Here is a 9,581-nt window from a genome sequence, read left to right as displayed (position 1 = left end):
CTATAAGAGGGAACAGAATTTTTTCTGTTTTCATTTAGCTATATTTTCTGATTTTGTATAGAGAGTAACATTTACAAAGCAAGTAAATACATAAAGTGGAACAAGTGCTATAAATAAAATTTCTATCTCCTATAGGCCCTATGGTAAATAAAACAAGCTAAGGGCAGGCAATCAAGAAAGGCTCCCCCAAAGTACCATTTAATGGATTGTTTATGTAAATATAAAATGAATAAATAGAGCTTTATGAATAAATTAGATCTTTTCATCATTCTTAAAATGAGATTTCCATTTTCAGAGTTGCTATGAAAATTAAAGAATAGTTAAATTAAACTGCTTCAAATCTCATTTCAAACGAGGCAATAAATAATCACATAAAAAACATGTAAAGCTCCTAGTACAATGCCTACTATACATCAGGCATTGAATAAATTGTTGCTGTTGTTGTTGTAAGTAGATGAGTAAAAATGCAGTTTCTTGTGTAGAATGCCATAATACATATGGGATTATAAGGCTCTACTGAGGATTAAGTTAAATCAGAAAATGTGCATAAAGCATATATTACTGTTTGGAATTTAACAGGTATCAGAATTATCATGTTTCACAGATAAAAATACAAAAATAACTGTTAGGTATGTATATAGATGGGCTTCCCAGGTGGTGCTAGTGGTAAAGAACCCTCCTGCCAATGCAGGAGACCATAAGAAATGCAGGTTCAATCCCTGGGTCAATAAGATCCCCTGAAGGAGGGCATGGCAACCCACTTCAGTATTCTTGCCCGGAGAATCCCATGGACAGAGGAGCCTGGCGGGCTACAGTCCATAGGGTCACAAAGAGTCGGACGCGACTGAAGTGACTTAGCACGAGCATGACGACATGCATATAGTCATAGATAGTGGTAGCATAAAGAAATTAAGTGTTGGAGAAATAAGTCAACATGTACTTGGAATTGTAAGGCATCCCTGGCAAAGCTTCCAGAAGAAACTGGGATCCACTGAAATGAGAAGAAATTGAATGAGGAAAGAAGACCTGTAGTGCTCACAGCAAGGACTCGCCAGGGGACAGGGATGCTGCCACTTGAACAGAGCCTCAGAGCATCTTACCATCCAAAGATTGAAAACCAAGATATCTCAAAATTCTGTAATGCAGCCAGGCATTTAACAGAAATAAAGTAAAGTTCAGTTACCTATCATTTTACTTCTAGACTAGGAGAGATCTTAAGTCCACGAAGAAGAGCAAACTGCCTATTTTATATAACTGCAAATTCGGAACAGGTCTCCAATCACAGTTCATAGAAGGAGCTCTGGGTATCTTGTATTAGACATTTTACACTAGAAAAATAAGGCAATATATCCATACTTTCTGAGGTTAGCCATTTATATCAAGACATAGAGTGCTTTTACACCTCAAAAATCATGACTTTGAAGGTTTACAGTTAAGGTAAAGTATAAAAGACACTAAGGAGGAGAGAAATGAAACAATAGTTAAGCTGCTGGCCTGAATGTCTTCTTATTATTTCTTATTAAGATAAAGAGACTACAGAAAACATAATGGATAATCTATAACAGAAGCCCCTTGATAGATTTACTGATGGGTGGGGAAAGGGTGAGCCTAGAAAAAAGGAAGAAATGGCCTGTCGCAATAGAAGAGGTGGTGAGCATCTCAGCTAAACGTTCCTGTAATCGTTTCTCATTGAGAAGTTAAATCAGATGGGTTTCCAGAAGTTACCAATAAATACCCTCAAATGCACAAACATCACAGAATTACAAATAAAAATATTGTAGGAGTGTCTATTTTTATTGCAATATCTCTATGGGAGAATGCCAGAAATAAAGTGAAACTGGTTGGATACCATAAGCCTCTTAAAATGATCGCTTAGGGTTTGCTGCACACATACACTGTGGAAATAAAATGCTTCTTGGATTTTATTGGTTCAATCTATCCAGGATCATAAGTATGTAATCAGGTATGTTTCAGAATATTACATTTTAAAATAGCATTCTTATTTTATTTGCCTAATCTCTTATTGCCCTTCAAATCAGTTATTTGTGCACTTGACTTGGGCAATATATAATCCTGTGTTTTCTTCTTGGATTCTGTAATCAGTATAACAAAGGAAATAATTTGGCACCATCAACTAAATATTAACTGAATATTTTAAAGTAGAGTTCTTCTCACTACTATATAGATTATCTCACACTGTCCTGCCCTGGAGGTAGCATATATTCTAAAAGCAGGAGCATGTCCAAATTTAAAATAAGTTTATTAGAATAGACTGCTAAGGCAATTATCAAGATGATTCAGGATAAATTTTTACTTTCACCCAAGTCTCAACATTATGCTCAGATATAAAGACATTCTTAACCTAAATCAGGTACAACAACGTCCCAATTCTCCATTTTATCCAAACACCAGAAACGTGATAAAAAGTGAAACAGAAAAGTGAATAAAAGTATATGCATACATTTGAGGATGTACAAGTGTTGCTTGAATGTGATTACAGGATGCACTTATAGAGAAAATCGTCATAAATCCCTAATGTTTGCTTATGTTGCATTTTATGATATTATTATTTTCCTTTTCCCAGTACAAAGTTTCACATGTGGAACAATCATTTCAGGGGTGCCTTAATGCTAGGGCCTAAAATCTGGACATTAGATATAACAAAAAAAGATAAAATATAGTTTTCATCCTTGACAAATGTATTAGTGAGAAGTTGCATACAGCTCCTCATGACAGAGGTGTTCCTTAAGTGGGTAAGCAGCCCTAGGATTATATAGTGGTTTCTGAAGTCATTAGGTTCTCAGGCTTCTTGGATCTTTCCCCTTCACTGTCTTTTATCCTCAAGGTCACTATCCAGCTGATAGAGCTCTAGCAGTAAGAAATGGGTGAACTCCCTGGCAATGGGCAAAGAGGCACCTGATTGGTGGTGTTGCTCTTATATCAGTCAGGGGCAAAGCAGATGTCTAGTCCTTTGTTCATCCTAGCTTGATGCCTGGATTGGTGGCCAGAGCTATTTCATGCCTGGGGCACATAAAAAAAAAAAAGAAATGGGTGAAAAGGCCACACAACGTTCCATTTAAGGACGTTTCCTCTCTGTCTCACACAGTAACTGCAGTTTAAATCTCATTGGAGAAAACTTAGGAACATGGCCGTGATCTTTGTTTTCTGAATGTTGAGCTTTAAGCCAACTTTTTCACTCTCCTCTTTCACTTTCATCAAGAGGCTCTTTAGTTCTTCTTCACTTTCTGCCATAAGGGTGGTGTCATCTGCATATCTGAGGTTATTGATATTTCTCCGGCAATCTTCATTCCAGCTTGTGCTTCATCCAGCCCAGCATTTCTCATGATGTACTCTGCATATAAGTTAAATAAGCAGGGTGACAATATACAGCCTTGACGTACTCCTTTCCTAATCTGGAACCAGTCCATTGTTCCACGCCCGGTTCTAACTGTTGTTTCCTGACCTGCATACAGTTTTATCAGGAGACAGATAAGGTGGTTCAGTATTCCCATCTCTTTAAGAATGTTTCACAGTTTATTGTGATCCACACAATCAAAGGCTTTAGCATAGTCAATGAAGCAGAAGTAGATGCATTTCTGGAATTCTCTTGCTTTTTCTATGATCCAACGGATGTTGTCAATTTGATCTCTGGTTCCTCGCCTTTTCAAAATCCAGCTTGAATATCTGCAACTTCTCAGCTCATGTACTGTTGAAGCCTAGCTTGGAGAACTTTGAGCATTACTTTGCTAGCATGTGAAATGAATGCAATTTTTCAGTAGTTTAAACATTCTTTGGCTAGTGGAGGTGATGGAATTCCAGGTGAGCTGTTTCAAATCTTAAAGATGATGCTGTTAAAGTGCTGCACTCAATATGCCAGCAAATTTGGAAAACTCAGCAGTGGCCACAGGACTGGAAAATGTCAGTTTTTATTCCAACCCCAAAGAAAGAAAACATACTAAAATATGATAATTGTTCATTAAATAAGATTTATTGCTAATAGACTGTGAATGATTGTGCTTGTCTTTTCATGGAATGACAATCCCATTAACTAAGGATTTTGACCCACCCAAAGTACTGGTATAATCCGATTTGTTTCTTAGAAAATATTGCCTGGTATAGTGAGATTGAAATTGTTATCAGGAAGGTTAAGAGGACATTTCAATTGAGACGACATTCTGAAGTAAAGTCAAGGAGACTGGCTATATTTTACCCTCTTGATGATATTGCTGAGTTGCTTTTTAGAATACTAGTAATTTCGACTACTACCAAGGTATGATGTATACGTCACAGAAACTTAACAAACACATTCATCTTTTCCTTTAAAATTTTTACCAATTTATTAAGCAAAATGTCTGTTTTATTATTTCTTTGACTTGAAAATTTTTTAAGAATGAACATTTTCTATAAAAACATTAGCACTGTATTTCCTAAGTATTTATCTGTTTATATCCTTTCCCACCTATATATTAAAAACAATGGCCTTCCTACAGTTTCTATGACTTCTTTATATATAAATGTTTTTAACCATTTGCATACCCTATTTGTCTCCAAGATTTAAGGCTACACTGGGGAAGGGTCAAAGGAGGACCTCTGCTGCTGATATAATTGACATACCAAAAAAGAGGTAGAAGCATGGAGACATTTTGAGGGGTTGTGTTTTTTTTTGGAAAAAGTCATATAAACCCTCCTCCCAAGAGCCAATGACATTTTTAGCAAATTCTACCAAGTCCCAAAATATTTTGAAGAGCAATTTCCTTTGGAGAGAATATGAACAATCACTGAGTCCTGCCTTGAAGTCAGTGAGGAGTAAAATCAGAATTTGTTTAAGGGGTAAACCAACCATAAGTTACCCTTATTATTCTCATGCATTTCATAAAATTGATGTCATTATGAATTGAAATATTTTTCCATTATGATGACTTCTCAGAGGTTGTTTCTGGCATGCAGAAAGGCGTTTATATAATTTTAATGAATTCTTAGAAATTCTGAGTTTTCCAGTTGATTGTCTTGAGTGATAATGATGATTTTAGTGAATATAATTCTTGATTATACTAACTCAATAAGAGGAATATTGTTTAGGTACATAAGGATCAAGGAAAGAATAGTACTTATTAAGAAATTCATAAATCATTATACCAGACATATCATTCCCTTATTCTCCTTGAAATATTAATGTCTTATGTCAACGTAGAGCTTAAATGAGGCTTTGGAGAGCTGTATTACTCTGGTCACATATCTTCATAACATTTACCCCCAAATTTTATTAAATCTAGTAAGTATATGAAATATATTCAGGTTATGTAAATTGAAAAAAACTCCCTGCAAATAAAAGTCTAGGACCAGATGACTTCAGTGGGGAATTCTATCAAACACACAAAGGAGAACATATACTGATCCTTCTCAAAGTATTCCAAAAACTGAAGAAGAGAGAGCACTCTCAAGTTCATTCTATGAACTCACCATTACCCTGATACCAAAACCAGACAAAGACATTGCCAAAAAAGAGAATTACAGTCCAATATATTTGATACTTACAGATGTAAAAATCCTCAACAAAATATTAGTAACCAAATTCAGCAACACACACAAAAAAAGACATACATCTTGATGAAATTGGACACACCCCAGGATAATAAGGATGTTTCAACCAACATACACAAATCAATCAATGTGATACACCACATCAACAAAAGAAAAGACAAAAACCACATGATCACCTCAATAGACGCATAAAAAGCATTTAGCAAAGATTCAACATCCATTCATGATAAACTCTAATACCAAAATAAGTATAGAGGAACATATCTCAGCATAATCAAAGGTGTTTATGACAAACCCATGGCAACATAACACTCAATGGTGAAAAGCTGAAAGCCCTCCTGCTAAAATCTGGAATAAGACAAGGATGCCCTCCACTTTTGCCACTTTTATTCAACATGTATTGAAAGTCCTATCCACAGTAATCATACAAGAAAAAGAAATAAAAGGTATCCAGATTGGAAAGGAAGAGGTCAAACTGTCATTATATGCAGATGACATGATATTGTATATAGAAAACTCTAAAGACTCCACACTAAAACTACCAGAACTGATAAACGAATTTAGCAAGTATCAAGATATGAGAAAATATACAGAAACTTGTTGTATTTCTTTACACTAACAGTGAAATATCAGAAAGGGAAAGTAAAAAAAACTACCTTAACAAAATAACATCAAAAATAAAATACTTATGAATAAAGTTGATCAAGGAAGTGAAAGACTTACATACTGAGAACTATAAAACATTGGTAAAGGAAATTGAAGATAATTGAAAGAACGGAAAGATATCCCATGCCCTTGAATTGGAAGAATTAATGCTGTTAAAATGGTCATACTACCCAAAGCAATCTACAGATTTAATGCAATCCCTATCAAACTACTCATAACAATTTTCACAACACTAGGACAAATAATTCTAAAATTTATATGGAACCAGAAAAGATCCAGAATTGCCAAAGTAATCCTGAGGATAAAGAACAAAGCAGGAAGCAAAACTTTTCACACTTCAGACAATATTACAAAGCTAAAATAATCAAGACAACATAATATTGACACAGAAACAGACATATGGATCAATGGAACAGAATAGAGAGCCAAGAAATAAATCCACACACCTATGCTCAATTAATCTTTGACAAAGCAGGCAAGACTCCAGTGAGGAAAAAGTTTTCAGAAAATGGTGTTGGGAAAGCTGGACAACTGCATGTAAACCAATGACGTTAGAACACATCCTCATAACATACACAAAAGTAAACTCAAAATGGCTTAAAGACTTAAATGTAAGACATGACACCATAAAACTCCTAGAAGAAAACATAGGCAAAACATTCTCTGACATTCATAGCAATGTTTTCTTAGGTGAGTCTCCAAGGCAATAGAAATAAAAGCAAAAATAAATAAATAGTATCTACTCAAACTTACATGCTTTGCATATGAAAGGAAACCATAAACAAAATGAAAATAGAACCTATGGACTAGATGCAACCAAAAGGGCTTAATTACCAATATATACCAACAGCTCAAACAACTCAATAACAAAAAAAAAAATCAAAAAATTGGCAGATTGGGTCAAAAATACAATGAGGTATTACCTCACACCAGTCAGAATTGCTATCTTCAAAAAAAATGGACACATAATAAAGCGTGAGAGGATGTAGAGAAAAAGAAACTATCCTACTCTGTTAGTGGGAATGTAAATTGGTGCAGTTGCTATAGAAGACAATCTGGAGGTTCCTTAAAAAACTGAAAATAGAGTTATCATATGCTTCAGCAATCCCACTCCTGGGTACATATCTGGAGAAAACAATAATTTGAAAATATACATGCACCCTAATGTTCATTGCAGCACTATTTTTCAATAGCCAAGACACAGGAGCAACCTAAGTGTCCACTGACAGATGCATGGATAAAAAAGATGTGATAGATATATACAATGGAATATTACTCATTCATAAAAAAGAATGAAATAATGCCATTAGCAGCAAAATGGATGGACCTAGAGATTATCATACTAAGTGAAGTAAGTCAGAGAAATATATCATATGATATCACTTATATGAAGAATCTAAAAATGACGATACAAATGACTTTATTTACAAACAGAAATAGACTCACAGACATAGAAAGTTGTGGTTACCAAAGAGGAAATGGGGGAGGGATAAATTAAGAATTTGGGATTAGCAGATACAAGCCACTATACATAAAATAGATAAACAACAAAGACCTACTATATAGCACAGGAAACTATATTCAATATTTTGTAATAAACTGTAATAGAAAAGAACATGAACAAGAATATACCTATATATGGATATATAGCTGAATCACTTTGCTGTACCACTGAAACTAACACATTGTAAATCAACAATAGTTCAAATTTTTAAAAAGAGTAAAATATATTCAGATTAAAAAACCTGTTTGGTGAGACCAAGATAAGATACCAAAAGCAGGAATTGAAGGAATAATTACTTTTCCCTACTAATAACATTTCTGGTACAAAATGTATAAGGGTTTTTTTTTTCCCTCTTATATTAAACAATTCTGACACTAACTGAATAGAGTTAGCACAGACTCCACAAGTTAAGGGTTCAGATAACAAGATTTCCTGCACTTCATATTTCAAACACAAATCCCAGGTTATCACATGTGCTTCTGACTGAAGCTGGGGTTCTCCTGAGCTCTTCCTTGGGTTTGATAATTTGCTAGAATGGCTCATAGAACTCAGGAAAACATTTGACTGACTTATTTACTGTTACTCTTTTATTACAAGGAATATAATTCAGGAACAGCCAAATGGGAGAGAGGCATAAGGACAAGGTATATGGAAGGGAATGGAGTTGCCATGCCTTCTCTGGGCACAGCATCTTCTGGCATCTCAATGCGTTCACAAACTCAGAATCTCTCTGAACCTCTTCAGTAAGGGTGTTAATGGCATCTTCATTATATAGACATAATTAATGGAAAAACTCAATGCTAGTTATTAACCCAACCTCCAGCCCTTCTGCCTTCTCTGGAGGAGGGCTTGAAAGTTTCAGCCCTCTAGCCATGTTGTTAGCTCCCCATCACAACTAGCATCATCCTTAGCAGTATTTCAAAAGTCACATCATTAACATAAACACAAGTGTGGTTGAAAGGGGCTTGATATGAATAACAGAAGAGATTCCTTTCACTTTTAGGCTTCAAAGGCTGTTTCAGGAACCTGGGAAAAAACTAAATCTAAGGATGCTCCTATTGCTGTTATCATTTAGGAAATTACAAAGATTTTAGGAGCTCTGGCTGAGAGCCTGGGGTAAAGACTAAAACATATATTTCTTACCATATTACAATATTACAGTAATGAAATGCAAAGATAAGTTGAGCCATAAGCAATAAACATTATTCTGACTCAACTGAATTATCACCTTCAGAAACATAGGGAAATAAAAACTGAAAAACAGCAAAATTTAGCAGAAATATGATTTGGCCAAAAAGAACAAGAATATGTAGAGTTTGACACATTGTAATTAAAAATACTTAAATTATTTGAAAGAACGGTCTACATTCATTTTTTTGTTGTTTAAAATGATTTTTATTAAATAAGGAAAAAAGACAGAAAACTAAGCAATGTGTGCAATTCTAAGCACATGTTTACATGTTAAAAGAGATTATCTCTAGAAATTCACAGGTAAGGGGCTTTGTTTCCTTTTTGTTCATTTAGATTTTTCAAATTTTTGACAATAAATACTTAAAACTTTCTACATGAGAAAAAAAATTGGATTGAAAGTGTTAAAAAAAAAAAACAAAATTCAACAGAGTAAATCTGTTAGTGTTAGGGGAAGCACACTGATTGAAACCGCCCACCCTGGTCAGGTACCATAGTAACCATTTGCATGAGCTGTTTTATGGCAGGAGATCCTGATAAGGAATACGGAACTAATAGGCCACCACCAGCCGGAAGAGTTCGGGAAAGATCGAGAGGAGACACTACCTGTCCGTCCACTTCCCAGAATCCCTCCTGCTAGCATCCATCTTGGCTGAGCGATGCGTGCGCCACCAGGAAAGAC

The 9,581-nt window shown here is 35.0% G+C and overlaps 1 non-coding gene across 1 annotated transcript; it reads left to right on the top strand.

The window, feature by feature from the left end:
• Nucleotides 1-2,889: 2,889 nt before the first annotated feature.
• On the top strand, nucleotides 2,890-3,034 carry LOC133067563 (small nucleolar RNA SNORA48). Its single transcript, XR_009695343.1, has one exon. It is a non-coding gene; the product is annotated as a small nucleolar RNA SNORA48 (small nucleolar RNA).
• Nucleotides 3,035-9,581: the final 6,547 nt, after the last annotated feature.

This window comes from Dama dama, chromosome 12, assembly GCF_033118175.1.
Source record: "Dama dama isolate Ldn47 chromosome 12, ASM3311817v1, whole genome shotgun sequence".
NCBI classification, from domain to species: domain Eukaryota; kingdom Metazoa; phylum Chordata; class Mammalia; order Artiodactyla; family Cervidae; genus Dama; species Dama dama.
This window is presented reverse-complemented; position numbering and strand designations above follow the sequence as displayed.